The sequence below is a fragment of the Chrysoperla carnea genome, chromosome 4 (assembly GCF_905475395.1).
Source record: "Chrysoperla carnea chromosome 4, inChrCarn1.1, whole genome shotgun sequence".
Lineage (NCBI taxonomy): Eukaryota > Metazoa > Arthropoda > Insecta > Neuroptera > Chrysopidae > Chrysoperla > Chrysoperla carnea.
The window spans coordinates 9,120,401-9,143,049 of NC_058340.1; the positions used below are offsets into that span (position 1 = coordinate 9,120,401).

The following is a 22,649-nucleotide window of genomic DNA, read 5'->3' on the forward strand; positions in this document are numbered from 1 at the left end:
AATTTTAAACATTCATATCTTGTATACTAGTAAAGACTTTTAAAAATCAACTTCAATTTTCTATTCATTAAGTGAGAATTCTTCATCTGAAATGATAAAAAAAAGTTTAGTCCGATCCCCTATTGACATTTTATATATTTATTATTTTGCACCCCGACAAGTGTCGGAGAGACTATTCATTTTAAGAAACTCTCCAACGAGAACTTCAGCAGCTGAAAATTTTTGTTAATATAGGTTTTTGAATGGAATTTTGATAGAAAACGTTCTAACTTGGAATTGTAGATATTACATTTAATATTAATTTGTTTTTCTTCTATACTTCGTTCGCTCCATATATTCTAAGTTAAAACTTAAAATTTATATTATAATCAAAAATTATCTTTATTAAATTTGATTTTATCAAAATGTATTTGTGAAATTTTTTAGAGTGGTAAAAAAAATTTCTGCCTAAAATTAAAACAACAAGGTATGGGACGAATTTGTAAGTGTATTAACTTTTGAACAAATTGAACTTGTAAGACCTTGCGTACGTAATATTTATAAGGTGACCGGCGGCATTAACACAACTAAAACCGATTCGAAAAATATTGAAATCTGACATTTTTAAAGCGTGTTTTGGTCTAAAAAGTGACTTAGGTCATGGTTACGATTAAATAGTAAATTTTTATTTAATGCGAAATTGAAAAAAAAGTTCGATTGGAGATCCGGTATTTACTTTCTAGGCTGTGTTTAAATTTTTTTCAATATTCTATTAATTAATTATTTAACAAAACTTCGACAAAATGTTTTGTATCAGAGGACTTAGTTTTCTTTACAAAAAGTTTTTTGTGCAGTGATTTTATATACTGCTAACTAAATAACCAAATACGTTTTTTGTGCGATGATTTTATAGGTACTGCTAACTAAATAACTAACTGCAGACACGTTTTTTACATATATTAATTATGTAAAAACAAGTGAAAGCAAACAATTGACTGAGTTAATTGTTGAAATACCATGCATAGACAGTGTTGATTACTCTATCACATTACACATACATACATTTCACACATACATAATTGATATTCCCATGAATACATACAATACAATTTGTGCATAATTTGCGAGTAAACCGTGACTTTTACGAAAAAATGTTTCAAGCAAAAGTTCTATCTCTAACGGTTTACAAGATGGGTCTAACTAACCCAAGACCCAATTGACCTATGTTGCTCATTTACGAACTTGGCCTCACTTTTTTTCAACCTAAACACGCTTTAAAAATTTCAGTTTGATGTCTCTTTTCGTTTTTGAGTAATCGTGATGACAGACAGACGACAGACAGACAGATAACCGGAAATGGACTAATAAGGTGATTTTATAAACACCTATACCAAAATTTTGTTCGTTGTATCAATATTTTTAAGCGTTACAAACTTGGGACTAAACTTAGTATACCTTGGTATATTTCATATACATGGTATAAAAATTATATTAATGGACGTTATAACTACACATAAATGCTTTCTATTTATTATAAGTATAATATGTATTTTATGGGGAATTCTATTCAGATACACTGGAAAATTGAAAATTATACACAAAGTATTTTCAAGTAGTGGGTGGGTCAAATGGTGGTTGTTAATATTTACTGTACGTGTACGTATTATAAAATTGTACATGAATTAATTTTGAACAAAGTATATTTATACGCTATTTAAATTTGTATACGTAGTTTATTATTAAAAAAAAAATGTTTTATAACAGTATAAAAAGTACTTCTGATAACTTTATCTACTCGTTTTTCATTTGATTCAATTTTTCAGGCCGTATTTACTAAGGTATATGAGGTACATAAGGCCTAAATTTCAAATTTCCCAAAAGAAAATTTATTTTTTTCCTTATGCTGAATAGGGGTTAAATTTCGGATCTCTCGAAAACATTTTGCAATGGGCCGAGTTTTGAATCTAAATCATACTCGCATCCACTTGAACAAACACTAAAAAATTTTGTCAAAATCGGTCAATCCATTTAGGAGGAGTTAAATTACGATCACACGCGATGGCGGTGAATGTGACGATGCCCCAAGTTCCATGATTTTTGTTCAACCAAAAAGTACTCCACGTACCAAGAGAAGTTTTCACTTAAAAACAAAGTGGACCGTCGTTTGATCGAGAAGGTGCTCTCAGAAAATGAATCTCGATACATCTCTCTTCCCAAAGTTAAGGAGAACCGAATTTTACTCTTTTTTGATTATCGAATCCATTTTTGGTAACACTTTTGTTTTGGTATCGAAAAGCCTTTCGACACCAAACCGAAATTTTTTATCTTAACCATACACTGTGAAATGAAATTATATTGGAAGTAGAAATATAAACATGTATAGTATATTATTTTGTGTTAAAGGTTGGCTATTATAACAAACTGTATTCAATGAAAAATCAAGTGGTTATTTAAAAGAAAAACTAATTATAGCTTACAATATAACGAAAAAATAAATATTTTTCATTTATCGTTATATTTTAATAACTTGTACCGTAGGTATAGATGGTATTGTAAAAGTGTATGTTTTAATGGTAGCTGCTTGATGTATTCACACGATACTGACCACAAGAACGCAACCAACGATCGAATGAAAGTTTTTCTGTACCTAATTAACGAATTTAAAATACAATAGTCTTGTGATTAATTCAACATTTATTTTGTAATCATAATTTTATTCATAGAAGAAAAAGTCGTTATAATTGTATTTGGAATAAAAGGGGAAAAAAAACTCTAATTGGTAAGTGAAGTTTCAAAAGAACTGGAATTAAAATGTAGCATTCAACGTTGAATAAACTATGGGCACAGGTTAAATATCAGCAAACTTTAAGGAATATAAACTTTATGGTAAGTAGTGAATGCGTGACAGATGTAATAAAACATAGTTTGGCAACGAGAGACGATATACAATAATAAAAATTCTGATCTGGAGAACAGCCGATAGATATTCGAGAGCCAGGCGATAAATATTCCAGAGACAGGCGATAGATTATTCAGTTGATTTTCCATATTTCAAAATGTACTTATCTCAAAACAGAAAATTTTGGACTTACTTCTTTAGTATTTTACTTTGAATTTTCATTGAATCGAAAATCGAGAAAAGATTGGACAATAGAAAACTTTTAAGATTCGAGACAATACAGAATTCATAACAATTTATATTATTTCAGTTTTTGGAGATTAAAATACAAATGATCTATTGCTTTAAAGATGATTTTACTTTATAGATGTGTGGAATTTTGGGGAATGATTTTACTTCCGACCGAAAATTAGTGAAACAATAATAATTCTGACGAGGGAAGTGAATGCCAGTTAACTCCAGATGTTCCAGATTCTTCAGGAACAGTTAGGCAGTACCGGTTTAATATTTTTTCAAAGAGTAACTGAAACGAATCAATAGAAAAACTTGTGTTAAAATATTTCAGCTGCATGTACTATCAGAGTAGAAGAAACAGCCCCCCTCCACCTTAATTTTCAGAAATTGATTTACATTGACTTGGTATGAAAAACTTCATATAAAAAACAAATCAAGCTTTTTATTTAAAATTGCCTGGGTGCTCGTACACCCTTAACGTCCTACGAACAAAGAAATTTTTTTGTCAACCAAGAATTTGAAATGAATAATAAATTGGGAGTGTATAGTCGGTGTGGTACTGAAGTCGTATGAGTGCGACTCTTGTAGTCCACACGACTAACTTCCCAGAGGAGGAAAAAACATTTAAAAAAGGTCTTGTTAGCCTTCATAGATTGTTCTTCGAACATGTACTGCAGCTTATGCTGAAATGATCATTATCTCCATAGATAAATGATGTGTTTTATCCACTTTTCAGATTCTGTTTGTCATAACTGGTTCGAAGCGAGATAATCGAGGCGAAAGAATCCGAACGAACATACGCAAATACGTACACACACACACGCAGACATCACATTGAAAAGGTTTGATATTGCGGCCTTGAAACCGCGGAAATATGTAAAACTGGAGATTTGTAAAATCGACCCCATTACATTAACTACCTCTGGGAGGTTAAAAACTATTCTTGGAGCGAAAAGAAATTGATTTGTGGTAAGGAAAGTTTCTTTGAGCAAAAAATTTGTTTTCTGTTTCAAGAAAATGTTCGTTTTCTTTGCTTAATATTCTTGAGCCAAGTAAAGCTTTGATTCTGATTAGAAAAAATCGCTAAGACTTCTTTATATTCTTTAATTTTAAAAATATAACATACTATGTTTTCAATTTTTCAGATAGGTATAGTTTAAAAATACCTAAATTTTATAAGCGTGCGTACAAATGAATGCGAATTAGTGCGTAGTGCGGGGGGGGGGTGAAGGTTTTTTTTTCATATATTATTTTAATTTTTTATAGAACCTTATTATATTATAAATCATATATGATATGAATATCTACTATAACATAACAATGGTGATAAAAATAATACTAAATAGCAATTATATAAATAATTCAGTTATAGATATAGATATAGATATAAAATGATTCAATATTTTGTGTATGCATGATCGTGTTTTAATAACCCCCTATTGTGTTTTGTGTTTTGGCCGGTAAATCAGACACTGTCACTAACATTACTGGTTACACCTAATACTAATATATAATAGATTTTGAATCAAATGTACACTGTCTAGAACAATGTACAATGTATTATACACAATTATACAATATAATACATATAGGTATAATAATATATGTTATTATTATATGTATATCTACGTATGTAAGGTATATACAGAGTGCGGCAGAGAAAGGTGCGATTTTGAAAATGCCGAAAAAAGGTACATCATCTTTTTTCCCAAATTATCTTTTTATCACCTCAAACTACATAAAAAGGTGTCTAGAGTATTTCTAATAGTGTCCGACCGAAACTAGAATTTCCACCGAGCCTTCGGTATCTGAATCAGTTTTGGCTGAAACTGAAACCGAACCTGAAACTTTTTTTGACATATTAAAAAATGATTGTTTACTGAAATTTTTCTTATTTTTTACACTTATACAGATAATTTACACGTGTTAAATCAAATAAAAAACAAGTGAAAACAAACAATTGACTGAGTTTATTGTTGAAATACCATGCATAGTCAGTGTTGATTTCTTTTTCACATTACACATACAAACATGTGACACATACATAACTGATAATCAAGTATAGTACATATTATAAAATTTCCGCCTAATTGGCGCCCTCACGGGTAACCAGTGAATTTTACGAAAAAATGTTTCAAACAAAAGTTTAATTTTTAATAAGGAACATTTTTTACATTTAAATTTTTGATCTATCTCTAACGGTTCACAAATGGGTCCTACGGATCCAAGACCCAATTGACCTATGATGCTCATTTACGAACTTGACCTCACTTTTTATGTCCTGAGTACGTTGTAAAAATTTCAGCTCGATATCTTTTTTCGTTTTTGAGTTATCGTGCCCACAGACGCACGGGCGGACAACCGGAAATGGACTAATTAGGTGATTCTATGAACACCTATGACAAAATTTTGTTCGTAGCATCATTATTTTTAAGCGTTACAAACTTGGGACTAAACTTAATATACTATGTATATTTCATATATGCATGGTATAAAAATAATACATACAATGATATTCATCACTGTCTATATAAGGGATTTTAACAATTCACTCTGACTAACAATTTGTAACCGACTATGAGATTTCTTTTTACAGCATTTTCAAAATCATACACTTCTCTGTTCATCCTGTACTTCTAACAATAACATTATTATGAATTTATTTGTGTATAATAGGTATGTACTTAATATAATGGTGTATAATATACAAATAATACAGTATAGTATGTTTCAGAAATTATATTAGTTTTTTACCATGGGACAATCCCACCAGAAAAGACTCTATCTACCGATTGGGTTTGGGGTAGTTTTTTCGTGAATGGAAGGCTAGAGGAAATCATTTAAATAATAATTAAGTGATACCAATTAAAACTAATATTTACAGAAAAAATATTAATGATAATTGATTTTGTATAAAAAAAAAAATTCGTTTATGAATAATTATACCTTGTATTTATGTAATATATATCAAGATATACTAAGTTTAGTCCCAAGTTTGTAACGCTTAAAAATATTGATGCTACGAACATAATTGTGGTATAGGTCTGTCTGTCCGTCTGTCTATCTGTCGACACGATAACTCAAGAACGAAAAAAGATATCAAGCTGAAAGTTTTACAGCGTGCTTAGGACGTAAAAAGTGAGATCGAGTTCGTAAATGAGTAAAATAGGGTCAATTGGGTTATGGCATCCATCTTGTAAACCGTTATTGTGAAAGAAGAAAAGTATAATTGTAAAAAATGTTCCTTATAAAAAAATAAAACAACTCTTGCTTGAAACATTTTTTCGTTAACATCTTTTTATCCGTGAGGGTGCAAATTAAGTATTATATAGTATGTATGTATTTTATTAAGGATGTATGAGCATGACAACAATGTTTGATTTAAAGGCTCAAAATTTGTTTGTAGGTAGTCTTTTACTCAAAGAATATTTGGTTAAAATTTCAGCTTAGGTATCCGTGCAAATTTTTAAGAAAAAAGTCATTAAAAATCGATATAAAATACATTGGCTCTTTTGGAGGAATCTCAAAAAACGACATATTTTGGAAGTTTTTGATAATTTTCATTTGGAATGAATGAAAACAAATTAAAAAAAAACTTTTTAATAGAAAGTAAACATATTAGCAATGAATTAGAAAAGAAAAAAACTAAGTGTCACCGTCCATATAAGGGATGTTAGAGCAGGGTAGATTAAGGGTTGAAATTATTTTTATCTTATTTTCAACTTTGATGATGAATTTTGTTATAACTTCATGAATGTAGACGAAAAATAAGAATAAAATTTTTCGATATGTGTCTTGGTTTTCGAAATATCGAAAGCTAAATAATTAAACAAAATTTTCAATTTTCGATATTTTGAAAATTAAGCCAGATATCGAAAAATTTTATTCTTACTTTTCGTCTTATATCGTCAAGTAATGATATAAATTTATCATCAAAATTGAAAATATCTATTTTTAAATTTGTGCCCCCACTACCATGTTAAGTATACCTACATTTACTGTATATTATGTGTTCGTTTATAGCAAATAATATGCTCTCTGAAAAAGTGAGAAAGAAGAAAGATACTCCTATTACTTTGTGTGTGAGAGTGGCTTTACTTACATGGCGTAAAAAAACAAACGATTGACTAATCAACACTGTCTGTACATGGTATTTCAACAATTAAGTCAGTCAATTGTTTGTTTTCACTTGTTATTTTTAGTTTTAAGTGTTTTAGTCCTACAAGAAAATAATTGCCAAAGCTAGTTAATTATTTTTTTCAAATTTCGCTAATTATTTTATTGTGAGTCCTACAAAATGCATAAAACAGCGCCCAGAAATCTTTATTCTAATTTGAATACCGATATAAGTTATATGTCTATGATTCTATACTGATGTATATTGTATTATTTTAAACACTATCGCTTATTAATATTAGTTTACTATTGTTGTAATATAATTTTAGTGATTTAAAACAATATAAGTTGCCAGTATTATAGGTAGGTATACATATCATATAATATAATAATGTATATGATTTATACTTAAACTGTAAGTGGCATTTAATATTGTATATAGATATTATTTATTTATATTAATATAATACCTCCTATCATAGTAATAACTATACAATATATGTATATATTGTAATAAGCTGTTGTAGTATTTATAACCTTAAAATATAGTCATAACTAGAGTGATACCCACCCGCTTCGCTGGGTTTTAAAGTAAAGATTGCTCTCGCTTATCCCATTTCTATAACACTCGGAATAATGGTAAAGATTGTTTTACACAGGTAAAATATATTTTTTTAATAGTATAAAAGTCGTAATTATTTCTTGAGTCTATCAGCAAAGATGGCCTTAAAATATTTTATATTGATTATTTTTACAGAAATCTGTAAATTATAGTAATGTCAAATGTCAAATTAAATTAATTTTTATTTTTTATTAATATATCTTTATAAATTATATCTCATTTGTTATGCTGAAGTATTAGCTATATTGCTGTACAGTTTTATTAAAAACCATTCGCTAGTTTTTGCGAGAAAGCGTAACAAACAAACAAACATGCTTACTTTCGCATTTATAATATATTTTAAAACAATTTTTCTAAAAAATAGAACCACTTTCCATTTTAGATAAGAACATGAATGGCATCTGTTTCAAAACGCAATTCCTTACAGGGAAATTTTTATTGGAGTATTTAATTTAAAAATTATTTTTTTCTTTCTTTTGCATTTTGCTTGAAAAAGCAAATATTGAGGTATTTCCAGCATGGGAGCACTTGTTGACAGATTTGGCCTATTTTTTTCACTGAATGATGTAAGCTGTGAGATCCCGAAGTTGCCGAATTTTTGTCGTTTAGCTCGCGAGATAATCAGCTGCAAAGTTCGCAATTTAGAGTTTTAAAGCATGTAAAACTCACTGTCCTCTTAGAGCTACTTTTTTACTGTTTTTCCAGTTCAGTTTGTGAGTCACTTAGCAAACAAAGAAGTGTTCTTCGATAAATCTTAAAAGAAAAAAGAATCGTGTTCAAGGCACATTTAATAAATACTTTTACTCTCCATGCATTTAATTTTGTTGAATTACAATTAATAAATTACTAACCTTATACCACTTTTCCCGTCGGGCAATTATTTGCTGATGTGTATCTTTAAATAATAGGCTTAGTGCAAAATGATTGAAAAAAATTATTACTTAAAAATATAGAAAACTTTCTTCAATCCATAATTGATAGAAATAGTCATTGACTTCAATAAATAAATGATCAGATTATTTAATATTTTTCGAATAAATTTTTAATATATTGGAATTCAGGTTGTCATTGATATTGTAATTACCTTAATGTAATAGGGTATTCTACTATTTTTGAAAAAGTACCTCAAAATGTTGATTTTGCAACCAAAAAAAAAGCCGCCGAACATTTATTTTGGAAAATACACACGCTTTCTTACCAAAAGCTTAAATTAAATTTTAAACCTTTTTTAAACTTTCAAAAACGCGGGCATCCAATTTGATGACGTAATATCGGTATCATTATACGAAATAACACAAATAAGTTTAACAGATATATTCATAGACATTTGATTATAATCAATATAAATACTTATTATCTATGTATATATTAATACCCAGCTGGCTACACTGAACTAACTGATGGTCTATGGCTCATACCAATTTGACATTACAGCAGGACTTGCCCGCGTTTTAGGTCACGTGATATACAATTTAAAAATTACGATTTTTAATTTTAAAATTATAAAAGAAAAATGTGCTTTTATGAGTCAAAATCAGAATATTTAAGTATATTTTTACATAAATTTTAATTTTTTTCTAATTTCATAATTTATTTTTGACTAACGATAATACACTATTGTCTTGCTGTGGGCAAATGACCGTCTCTAACTCGAAATAAACTTAATTATATTCGGATTGAATTGGTGGGATTGTACTTTAAAAAATTTTTTAATTTTAGGAAAAAAGCTAATGGCCAGATATTTTCAAAAAACTAACTGATTATTGATGTACTTGTTCTCAGTAAAAAAAAAAAAAATCAAAATTTCTGACCGTGTCACTGTTTATATATAATAAGCAAAGTTAAACCATTAACATCTTTAGTGATCTATAAAACCACACCAAATAACATAACTGCTGTGATCCTACACAGCAGTTATATGATCAATTATCATTATAAGATCAAATTATACCTCAATTCACTTCAAGCTTTATATAATCTTACCGCACGTTAAACCCAAAACTTGATAATTTTAAGACAACGACGTTAAATTAAATTTTCCCCAAAATTATGTTAAGATACATACTACTCTAATACAAAATATGCTTTTTTATTTTGGATAAATAATACATGTAAATTTCATTGTATTTCTGTGAATTTACTTAATGGATAGACTAATTTTGTCAAAGCACAAAGCATAAAATTAATTTCGATTTTTAATTGAAGTTATAATTGTAATCGTTATACAAAATGCTGATGCCTTGTACAACGATATCCCCTAGTTATATAATTTACACTTCTACGTTGTGCAATTCACAATAAAAAATAAGTAATTATTTTCTTCTGTAAAAAAGCATATTTATTTAAAAAAAATTAATTTCTTCCCATTTGTAATATTTTAAGAAAAATAAAATAAATTAAAAATCATTGACAGATCATTCCTTCTACAGTTGTCAATTTCTACACATACTTACTATACCCATCGATGATAAGACACACACCATTTTAAAACACATTTACAGGCAGTTTATTAAAAATATATGATAAAAGAAGAAAAATAGAATATTAATACCACATTAACACTTACAACAGGGAGAAAACAAATTTAATTATCAAATTTGAATAAGTAAGACTTTAAAATACATATTGCTCACTTTTTTCGTATTCAATTCTACGATTTTCATCAGCAAAAAATTTAATCATTCTACTTAAAATTTACTATTTACTCTAATAGCTCCGCAACATATTTTCAAAAAAATTTAAAATAGCGTGCTACACAGTCCGATAGAAGGCAAACAATTTTCCAGTGGAAATGTTACAGTCTTTAGCATTTAAATACGAAAGCATACCGATAATCCGCTATTCCTGTCCTATTAGTAATATAGATGACTATTTTCTACTGAGGGGCATTTTAATACATGTTAGGGTGTGAAGAATATTACTAATTTATTCCATATTTTTCAAAAATTTGATGATATATTATCTATTTAAGACATTTTAGATTAGGTTAGAGTTCCTGTACTGAGGTGGGATACCCTTAGATCATAGGCTCTGTTGTGATATCGAAAAGAGGGTTGATCCACCCCCGGTCACTACTCGATGAATCATTTAGATCTGTTCAAAATAGTAGGAATATTTCGACACCAACGGCTTTCAGGTTGGTGAGATTGTCATAGAAAATTACTCCAAATATCGAAAAATTTTATTTGTATTTCGTCTTATATTGTCAAGTTATAACATAATTCACCATCAAAATTGAAAAAAATATGTATATTTTTAATTTGTATCCCCACTACCGTGCTCATACATCCTTAATAAGTCGGGCAAAATGGTTTTTTTCTTTTAAATTATTTATCAAGGTTTTCACTTTATATTAAATTTTTTTTTTTTTTTAATTTCCATCGACTGGTTTGGGAGAAACCTATGAAAACATATCATCCATCTACCATTTTCTACCATAAGTAGACCAATGTTAAATATGCCTACTTTTGAAGTCATTTATTTATTTAAATAATCGGTGAATGTCCCCTAAAATTTTCAGAATTGTTAATTAAAGAGAAATGAAAAAAATACACTCTTTAATTAAGATTACTAGACAAGACATTTGTCAATAATTAGTTTACAATTGAATGTAACATATTATATATCAAAATTAGTCGAACAGACCATGATGTAAATATTGTGTGCATAATTAAATGTGAACAACAATAATAAGTAATAATTTTCAGAATTGATTTAGACTTAGCTCAACTTCATATGAAAAAAATTCAAGCCTTTTATCCAAAAATTGCTCTGGCACTCGTACATCCTTAATAAAACTGTTAATTATCAAATCCGCACACCATATTCAAAATCATTATCGGCAATTCATTTTCAAAATTTCTTAGAAAACGTCAAATCTGGAAAGATTCACTCTCGAAGTTAAACAACACTCTGTATATTTGTAGACAGAAGTGCAGATGAGTTTGACGAAACCAATTTAATTATATAGCAAATAACATCACGAAACATCGAATACGAATTCTAGTTATTGTTATTGGGTGGATGTATATATCTCTATATAATATAATATAAGTAGAGTTATTGTTATACATTGAAATGGGAACACCTCAATCCTGAATGTAAAGATATGGTTAATATCACTATATATATATATATATATATACAAATATACAAATGATCCGTTTCGCCTCGCCTTGCCTGATCATACTGTGAGGTTCTAGAGAAATGAGTAGGAGAAAGAAGAAGAATGGATGAGAAATATACAGATGAACCAAATATATATAGAGTATATACAATATACATATACAAATACTATTATAACAACTATAGCAATCATCCTCATCTGAGAAGAATTGTAATAGAGATGTAACGTAGAATCAAGAAGTATAAGATGATCTATCTAGTTTGTTTCAAATTTTCTAGTTTTAATTCTATGGTGATATTTTTTTGTTTTAATTAGTATTTTAGCTGTATTTCCAACATCAGCGGTCGAATAATTAATTTTATTAAGCAACAATTAATTTAAACAACTTAGTGTCTATTAGAAACTTATAGTAATGTTAAAATTTATTCGTTTTATCGACTATTGTAGCGTAGTCTAAATTCTTTCAACATAATAACAAAAAATTATCTAAATAACGTACATAAAATGGGTTTTATCGATTTTTGGTACTAACGATGATTTTTCGCTCTTTGCTCGAGTTTTCACAATTAAGCGGTGGCTATGATCCATAGACATAGAGGCTACCCCGTAGTCTGGGTTAAACACAAGCTGAAGACTATGGATTAGCTCGACGGTGTGTGGGTTTTATCGTCATACTCAATACACTATACTTTAGTTGTTTTACCGAGGTCAACATTTTAAAAAACAATTAACATTTTTAAAGCACGCTGTTTAATTTAAGTAGTTGCATATTTTACTTTTGATTTAGAATAACATATATTCAGCAAAAATATAAATTAGAATCAATTAATTGTACTATTAGGCTCGAGAACACACTTAAACAAAAAGTTGGCCTTGATAAAACAGCTCAAATAAAGGTAAGAATTTAATTTTAGCACTTTTACTTTTTACTATATCAATTAATTGTAATATTAGTTTAAAAAAAGACATAATTCTGATTTAGTAGTCAACCTCATATGTGCGTACGTAGATTTGGTTTGGTAAGGATATTAATTATGATATAACATAAAATTTCCTTTTACTTACTTTAAATTATCTCTATTATCTTTAACTTCTGGTTATTCACTTCTAAATTTTTTTAAATGAAAAAAACATAAAGTCATACAAATACAAATTGACAAATTATAATAATATTTTTGCATATTCTCAAATTTCATGGCAAGTTGAATCCTGACCTATTTGAAAAATGATTGGTTTTGGTGTTAATTTTTTTTTCTTGTTGCACTTTTTTTAGTTTTACCTCCCAACCAGCAAACAAATCCGAACGATAACGTGCGATAAGGAAATAGATATTTCCATGTGCGCTGAATTCTATTCTAAAATGAACGATTACTTTTCATTTTCTTGTCGAAGGTTAAAGATGAATAATAGGAAATAAAATAGATCAACTTATGTATTGAGATATATAAGCAACCACATAGCATCACTATCAAACATTGGAACTTGTTAAAAAGAAGTGTATTTTATTTATATATAGATTGGAATTGCTTGTCATCTGCAACATTCAACCAATCATTGCCGATAACAATAGAATCGGGTAAATTTGTAGAATATTGTGTATTGTGTGAGGAAAGTGTATGATGATAGTGATCAATTCAATATAATATTATATATGTATATAAACACAGAGATACAAGTGAAGAGAAACAGAGAGAAAACTAAACTCTGAGAATATGAGGACAAAAAAAAATAAATAAAAGTAGTAAAAGAAATTATCGATGAATGTAAATGAAAATTTTTATAAAATACAAGTGTATATTATACATCATATCATATCTTCTTATTCTACAGAAATATAATAATATATAGATATCTATTGTGACTTTAATATTAAAACCAATTTTTTAATTTATTTTATATAAATTTTTTTAACTACAATTTTTCATCAATTTTCTTTTGAACTTTCAATATTAAAAACAGATATACATTTAAAAGTATACGGAAGAGATGAAAATGCTATTTGAATATTATATTTATTGCTATTTCTATTACATATTCACAGGATGTATAGGTATTTTTTCTGTTGATGTTAATTTGATATACAGGGTGAAGCAAAGAAGTGTGTGTTTTAATAATCTTAAAAAAGGTACATAAAAAAATAATTCAAGAATATCACATAAATAATTTTGAAAGTATTTAAAAAAAATTATTCAAGAAAATTGACTTATTGTAAATAAGTTTAATATTAGGCATTTAGACTAATATATCAAGTTAAATCAAAAGCCGGATTTATAAATGATAGAAGTTAGAAGAATACGTATAAAGTTGTTCCTTGTAGAATGGTCTTTTTTGTACAAAACATATAAAATCTACCATTTTAATAAAGCTGGTTTTTAACTCAGTTAAATAAAGGTAAGAAATAGCCAAATAATTCTTTAAACAAAAAAACATGGTCTATATAAAAAAAAATAATAATAGCTTTTATTAGGAACATTTTTTTTGTTTTGGGAAAACGGCAATAAAGAAGCAGAAAGAAAGAAGAAATTTAGGTAAAACTTTGCATTCAAGTTCTGAAATTTTACCTTTTTAATGGTAAAAACTTTTTAATTTTAACTATTCTCTTATTGCGTAAGATACGTGCCTTTGAATCCAAAATATTTTTTATAAAATTTCTCGATAAATTATTCAAGTTTCGAGCAATTGTAAAGTTAGAAAACAGCATGTATCATGTGGAGACTTTTTTTAAACTTTTTTTTTATCATTTTGGAGACTGATTGCAAATAGAAAATTAAAGGATTGCAAACTTGTAAGGATTTTATGCATTTACATTCAGTAGTTATACTGAACCTACAAAAATAACTCATGTAATTTAATGCAGGAGAAAATTCTCTATAGTCTCTATTATATAGGAACGATGTAATAATATAATTTTTTTGTATCAAACAAATAACATGAACAATTTTAAATTAATAAAAAAAAAGCATGTAGTGTGTAAATAATATTTTATGAATACAGCATCCAATCAAATGCAGTGAAAAAAATTAATTTTTTAAAACAAATAGAATTTTTATTGCTTCATAACCACTACAAACAAATAAACATACAAGAAATGTATACATATAATAAATTTTTGTTTTTTCATTTATATTAATAAAATTTAAATGTATGTCTGTATGTTTCTGCTATTCTCGAAATAGTTCACTATTTTCTTTGCTAGTTTTGCACTGAATTTCCGAAGGAGTGCCCATGTGTCAAGCTTGACTTTTTGTCCGATGAAATAGGGAACTTTTGGTAGAAAAAAATTAATTATGAAATTTGATAAAAATCAAAATTTATCTAGAAATATACTTAAATATTCTGATTTTGAGTATAAAAGCACATTTTTGTTTTATTATATTAAAATTAAATGTTGGAATTTTTAATCTGTATATCACGTGACCTAAAACATGAGCCGCCATGATGTGACATCATATAGGAAAAATTAATATCCATTAAATTAAATTAAATTAAATTAGTAATTTGCATACACGACTGTTGTTTTTACCAACATAACGTCATCAAAATGGCTGACAACGTCTTTGCAAGGAAGCGGGTTTATTTTGCCGAAATACTTTTTTTTGTGGCCTTTTATTTGAAAAATCAACATTTTGAAGTACTATTTCAAACATGATTATGTTTACTGTTTCAAACCCTATTACGCCAATAGAATTCAAAAATGATACAATAAAATACTAATTTCGTTTTCTTTCACCGAGATTTGGGCAAAAACCTAAAACCAATGTTGTTTCACTGTCTGACATTCAAGCTTGAAACGATGGTATCGTTCAATAAACAAGACCGGACCTTCAAAGCTTTCCTCATTGTTCAACAGTTTTCACTAAAACTTGAATCCAAATCTCAAATTTTCCGTTCAGTATTTTCTCCTGCATAGTTTTGTTTAATACAAACCGTAACAATTCAAAACGAAGTTCCTGGGGGGCTGCTAGTATATATTACAAATTTATATGTAATGTATTCATTTAATTATTATGAAAAGGTTTTAAATTTTATTTAAAAACAACAATAAACAATAGGCATCATAGTAATATTAACAAAATAAATGAAAAAACTAATAAATTTAAAATTGAACAAACCATAAAAAAAGTATACAATTTTATATCATTGATTCATAAATTCAATTCTATCTTTACATACAGATAGAATTAAATATAAATATAAATCTGTTATTCTTTATATACAGGTGAGTAAAAATCATTACTCAATAAAAATGTTAAGGTTATCTTGTTTGCAATTCGAAATAACTTTCATTTTTCAGATAATTCAAATATCATTTTTAGGTAAAGGTACCTAAATTGCTCTAGAGAGGATCAATATAACTTAATTTTTGGTTAATATGTCTTTACTTGGTTATAGCTTTTATGTTAATTAACAAAACCTATCGAGTAGGGTAACAAAATAAAGGAAATTAAAATAATATTAAAAAATATTTATATATAAGTTATCTGTTTAAATTCATTTAGGATAATGATTGGATTTTTTTACTGCTAGGACAACACTAAAAAGTCTAAAATAAAAGAAATAATAAAAAAAAAAACCGACTGTGTTTAATAAACTAGAAAAGGAAGAAGGTCTAGATATTAATTTTAACGCAACCGAGTTTTATTTTTTAAATTATTTATTTTATTTTAGTTTTTTTAGTGTCCCAGCAGTAAAATTCTCTCATTATACTGTATTAAAAAACCTTTAAACCAATTTATTCTTCCTGGTAAAATTTAAACATATAACTTTTAATATAAATTTTTTAATCTTCTCTATTTTGATATCTTACTCGATAGGTTTTGTTTTTCATTAACGTATTACTATTTCGCTCCAAAAATCCGCCATTTTGTTTTGTTTTTTCAAAAACCTATCTAGGAACACTTGTATTTTTGAGAGAAATCGAATAATACCTAAAATGTTGAAATCCATTGACTCGTTTGGATACTCGGAAGATACGAGGTAATAAAGAAATTTACTAATATATATATACAAGATACGCGCGAAAAACATAAACACTCCTTGACAGTCGGGTAACGTTCGAATCATGTTTATGAAAGTAATATAATATATATTTCATTTGATCGTGCTACAAAAAAATATATGATGGTAATCGACATTTTGACCTTATGAAAAGAAACATCGTTATAAACTTTCACTGAATATATTGAAAATTGATATAATGATGTATTTTCGTGCAAGAATGAAAACATCTTTTTTATTTAATAGTTATAGGTTGGGTATATGAAAGATCATTATATTTGTAAACGCACAATAAAAAGTGCAACAAACTAAAATTATCAAGTGGAGATTTACAAAGTACTTGAAATAGAATTTTTCTTAAAAATAATTGCTCAAATAAAGTACATGTATATATTATATGTTGTATTCTTTAGATTTAGAATATCAATATTTTTAAAAGCCATTATACGGTTAGCCACATAAGTATTCATTTCCTGTCAGAAAGCTATTGTTTTCATCCTGAAAATTATGTTTGACCCATCAAAAGTATATTTTATTTAAGGCTGTTCTATACATATTTTTGATTGGCGTGAAATCATTATTTGATTGGTGTGAAACTTAATAATATTTTTAAGAATCTTCTTAAATATTCATTGGTGAAAAAGAATATTTATTAAAAAAACCGGTTTTCCAGATAAGAATGGTTGAAGTAACAATTTCATTTCAAGCATTGCGATTATACCCTTTACTCTATCGATTTGAAATTAGGGTATGTTATAGGTATTCTATATTTTACCTGCCCTGGGTACTCATATTTTTCGAAAATCCTGTTATCTTCCTAATTTACATTGTTCACACTCATGTACTTTTTCTTATTTCAAAATTGGGAAAATTAACAGGATTTTCGAAAGTACCGGGGCCAAAGTTCTCGCTAGCCCCCTGGCGAATGCGGCACCTATTGAAACATTTCTGGAATATTCCGATTGTAAGATTTGTAAAAATGCTTGAAATATACCAAATCGTTTTGGAATTAAAATGATAATTCGATTATAGGGAAGATAATGATTGTGGACTCTATAGCCATATCCGCACCACAGTTTGTTTTTCATATAAAAGTAACACTGGATGATGGTCGTATGCTTTACCATCATAATAATTGGGGCCAGTTCAAATAAATACCACATACGCACACTATTTTACATACTTGATGTATGCTATAAACATTCTGAATAAATTCATAATATATAAAGGATAAAGGTATATAGAGAAAACGATGGAATAATAAAGGATGAACAATGCAATTGAAGAATTTAAGTATTTTTTGATAAGTGTGGTAAGTTTACACCAAGTCATATATTGAATTTATAGTATTTTACTTCCAATTTATCTGTGTATGTTTAGGTAAAATATATTTTTCGGTAAAGGGATAGATAGAATATTCTTGAAAAAAATATTTCGACAAAAATGGATGCGTAAAAGCATCTGTGGAAAATGACAATAAAGAGTAACAGAAAGTGGAAAAATTGTGATTAGCAGTTTGTGGAAAATATTGAATCATTTGCTTCAACACAGCTCAACTCTTTTTTTAACACAATTTTATTAGCTTCATACGTATGTTAGTATGCAACGGAAAATTTGGACATAATTTTGACCCCCTTCAAAACGTCGTATTAAATCGAAATTTGACACACTCATCAAGGATCGATGATAATACAATAATTTAATAAGATACAATAATTTTTATTTGATTATTGTGATCAGGATTTTCAGGAATAACGATTTCCATATCTGAAAATATATAACTTTATTTGTGCTCCCACCATATTTATACTGAATTTTTAATCAATAAATATAAAAGTCTAAAAAAAGAGAGAAACAATCCAATCAATAAATTCGATTTGCCAGCCACGTTTTAATAAACAAAAGACAATTAAAATTTGAACTTGAGTTTTTGAATTTCGTGTTTTTCTCCGATTTTTAGTTATCAACAAGATGATACATGAAGAAATATCAGATAACATATGTAACTGACGAAAGGCTTAAAAATGAAGTACATTGAAAAAAATCATTTTCAACACTGTCACCAGTTGTAAGCTTTCATTCATTTTTTTTCCATTAATCTTGTTGGCGATACTTTACTTTGAACCTATATTTTAAAAACACCAAAATAAAAAAACTCGATTTTCTTTAATTCAGCACACGAGCAACGCTTTTCTCAATTTTCTTGATTACCGAACCCGCCTCTTGGTGGAAGCAGTGGAAAGAAATATTTTAAAGTAGGTACAGTGCGTAATATTTCCTAGAAGCTTTTATTTAATTGGATTCGCACGCTGGTCTGTGTTTGTTAAGGTACCTATTTTTTTTTCTAATCGTAATTTTTTTGGAAATACATTTGATGATATTACAAAAATGGTGCACCATAAAAAATTGTATTGAACTAATTTGTGGATATTTTAGGTATAGAAGTATGTAACAGTCCAGATTACACTAATTTTAACAAGTAAACAAATAAACAAACGAAAGTTGAAGCTAGGCAAATTCTGTTTAATGAAATATTGGGAGTACTCTTTAATGAAATATTGGAAGTACTGAAAAAATTGGACTCTTTAAACGGTTTGATTTATAAAGTACTATGGGCGTACGTTCGATTTTGTATATCAAGATGCGTGTGCACTTATTATACACGCGTTTAAAATCACCATATGTATTGCGTGTCCCAAAATTTAGCCCTTTAAACTTATATATACATATATTGATTCTAAAACTTTGTGTTAATATTAAAATTAATTTGGAGAAAATTGCATTTTGAGCCACCGAATACTGGAATTAAGAAAAACATAAATTTAAACATAACTAACTCATCTCTGTACCGAATTGTGACCTTTCTGGTAACATTAAAAGGTTTTTCTCTTTAGGTAAATATGGAAACGCTAAACTAAAAATTTGTATGTGGTTGGAACTAAGGCCTTTAAACTTTTATTATTTATTTTATTTGGTCCGCTTGTAGTCGTCTATAGACCTTATCAGATTACTGTACTATTTCTTTTAAATAGATTTTGGCATTTCACTTTTAATTCTGAGACGGCCAAAAATGAAATATGAATCATCACGTTTGCCAGAATAATTTCAAATAGAAAAAGTATACATAAATATATACGTCGGGGACATTTTAAATTTGAAATAAATTATGATAATAACAAAACTTCGTTAAAAGACAAAATTGTACCGTAAATGAGAGAAGGTTAACAGGGATTACACAATTTTAGAAATTTGCTCAATTAATTTTGATAAACTAACAAAATTGAAACATTCAAGATATAAACGAAGTTATAAGAAACCGGAAAACTGTACGATTTTAAGTGCTCAGGCGGTGGTCGTACTCATTTTCCAGTATCGACTAAAATGTTTTTTTGTATTTGATATTCAAATATTTTATTATTTGAATAAAGTACGGATTAATTAATAAATTTTAACCTTTAGTCGCAATTGTTAGGCGCAACTTTCACAACAAATTTCAAATAGCCACCAGTCCATCAAATTTTTTGTTGTTGAGTTAAATCCAATACTATGTACCTATTGAAATTATACTTTTCATTATACTTTTTATTATACAGAATTTAATTTTATAGCTACTTTACGTGCTTACAGTATGAAGTAATAGTAGTATTAGTTTAAAAAAGACATAGTTCTGATTTAGTTGTCAATCCAATACGTGCGTACATTACGTTTCGTTTGATTAGGATATTTTTATGATAACATAAAATTAATATAAAGTTTAAGCTTCCTAGATAATCCTAGATAACCTAGATGTCGGTTTTTGGTGTCTGTGACAGCTTTTTTGATTTTAACTCAGAACCAGCAAACAAATATCGTGCGATAAGGAACATAGTTTCAATAATTCTATAAATATATATCACGATTCAAATATCTTAAACGAAATGGCACACAATTTTTGGACACCCAATACAGTGCATAAAATAACATAGAAAGGTATGTTATGAAAAACCATCAATTAAGAATATTCTAAATGAGACTTAATTTAGTTGAAACTCCAGTGAAGTGGTGCTTAAGAACTTCGCGACTTCATAACATTTCCACAATACCTTCAACATACATACCTTCTTATAGTTTGTATTATGTAAGGGTGATTTAGTAAAATATTTTTCAATATGTTTTCATTATAATTTATATATCTAGGGGATTATTTTAATAGGTATAAGGAAAGCTTATCATGAAGTACTTGATAATAATGATACACTGTATTCAATATATTGTATATGGATTTTTAAAATATTATTATATTTTGTAGCACTTTTATTTGTAAAACTCCTTCTCGCTTCTCTTCTGAAGCTAAAAATTCAAAAGTATTTTGTAATTGTATTTCATAACAACGACTTATTGATTTTCCAAATTTCAAATATACCTAATATTACATTATTATTTATATTTGGACCACAGTTAGATAAATAATAAAATAGTGTTATATAGCATAAAATTATAAATAGAAAAGTATTTCTCAAATTTTCAATCCAATTTACTAATAAGTGAGAAAGGAATTAATTGAGTTTTATAAAAACGAACGAGAAGTGTCGCGGGATATCCGTTGGGAACTACGATCCTTTCGTACAAATAACTGTATTGGTAATTAATTATAAATATTAGTTTTGTGGCACGCTACCTTGCAGGTTTAGTGTAATTAGTTTCTTTTAATTGTTTTTTTCTCTCTCGATACTTTTTGTATTTGTGTGTTTTTTCCATTTTTCCTTGCACAATACTTGTTTCCATATCTCTGCATTGTAAGTATTACTTTATGAAGTCAAATTCTTGTTTTATTGTTTAAAGAATTAAATGTTAGAGCTACTTCAACTCTATACTTTATGAATAAATTGTAATATTGGTTTAAAAAAGGCATATTTCTGATATAATAGTCAACCCAATGAATATAGGCTAATCGCAATTACTACAGGGAGATATGTTACTTGTTTCTAATTTGGTGAAAATTTCACCATGGAAAGATGACTGAATTTAAGTCAAAAGATAAATAATAGACTGGAAAAATACACCATATGAGAAAGCTAGAAACAGTATACCTATGAAAAAGCCATTTAAGGTTGAAACTGGGACAGAAAATAAATTTAATCAAACTGGAAGAGCTATTTTATTTTAAAAAGATTTCAAGATCCATATTTAAATTCAACAACTTTTATTTAATTTTTAAGAAAGTAAGGGGATTGGTTGTCTAAGACACTCGGTACATAAAGCAACTCTTTAATTTTTAAGAAAATTTTGCTTTCGATGTAAATTATTGTTTCATTTCTTGGGTGAGGTCAAATTAGTTTTTTGATTGAGGCTAAAAAGTTGATAACCAATATTTTTTTGCTTAAAAGTAATTAGCAAGGTAATTTATTTCAATTATATAAAGTCCATATGGAGCTGTGTGTATGCATTAATCAAAAATAGCAATTTTCACCGTGGAAATTGGTTACATGGCATAATTCATGCTACTTTTGGTCACTTTCAAACACAAATTGAAATTAAGTCTATTATGCTAATGTCTTGAAAATTTTAAAAAGAAAAATATAGCAAGTTTATTGGAGTAAGTCACTTTTTCACATATTAAGAACTAAGTATATCATAGCTTAAGTAATTAAATAATCTGTTCTTGTTAAAATTTTTGAATTTTAATGTTATTTTTC

At 27.7% G+C, this 22,649-nt stretch overlaps 1 protein-coding gene across 1 annotated transcript in view; it reads right to left on the minus strand.

Moving 5' to 3' along the window:
- LOC123298148 (doublesex- and mab-3-related transcription factor A2-like) overlaps positions 1–22,649 on the minus strand; it is a 36,552-nt gene that overhangs the window by 12,454 nt on the left and 1,449 nt on the right. The gene's annotated exons all lie outside the window — the stretch shown is intronic.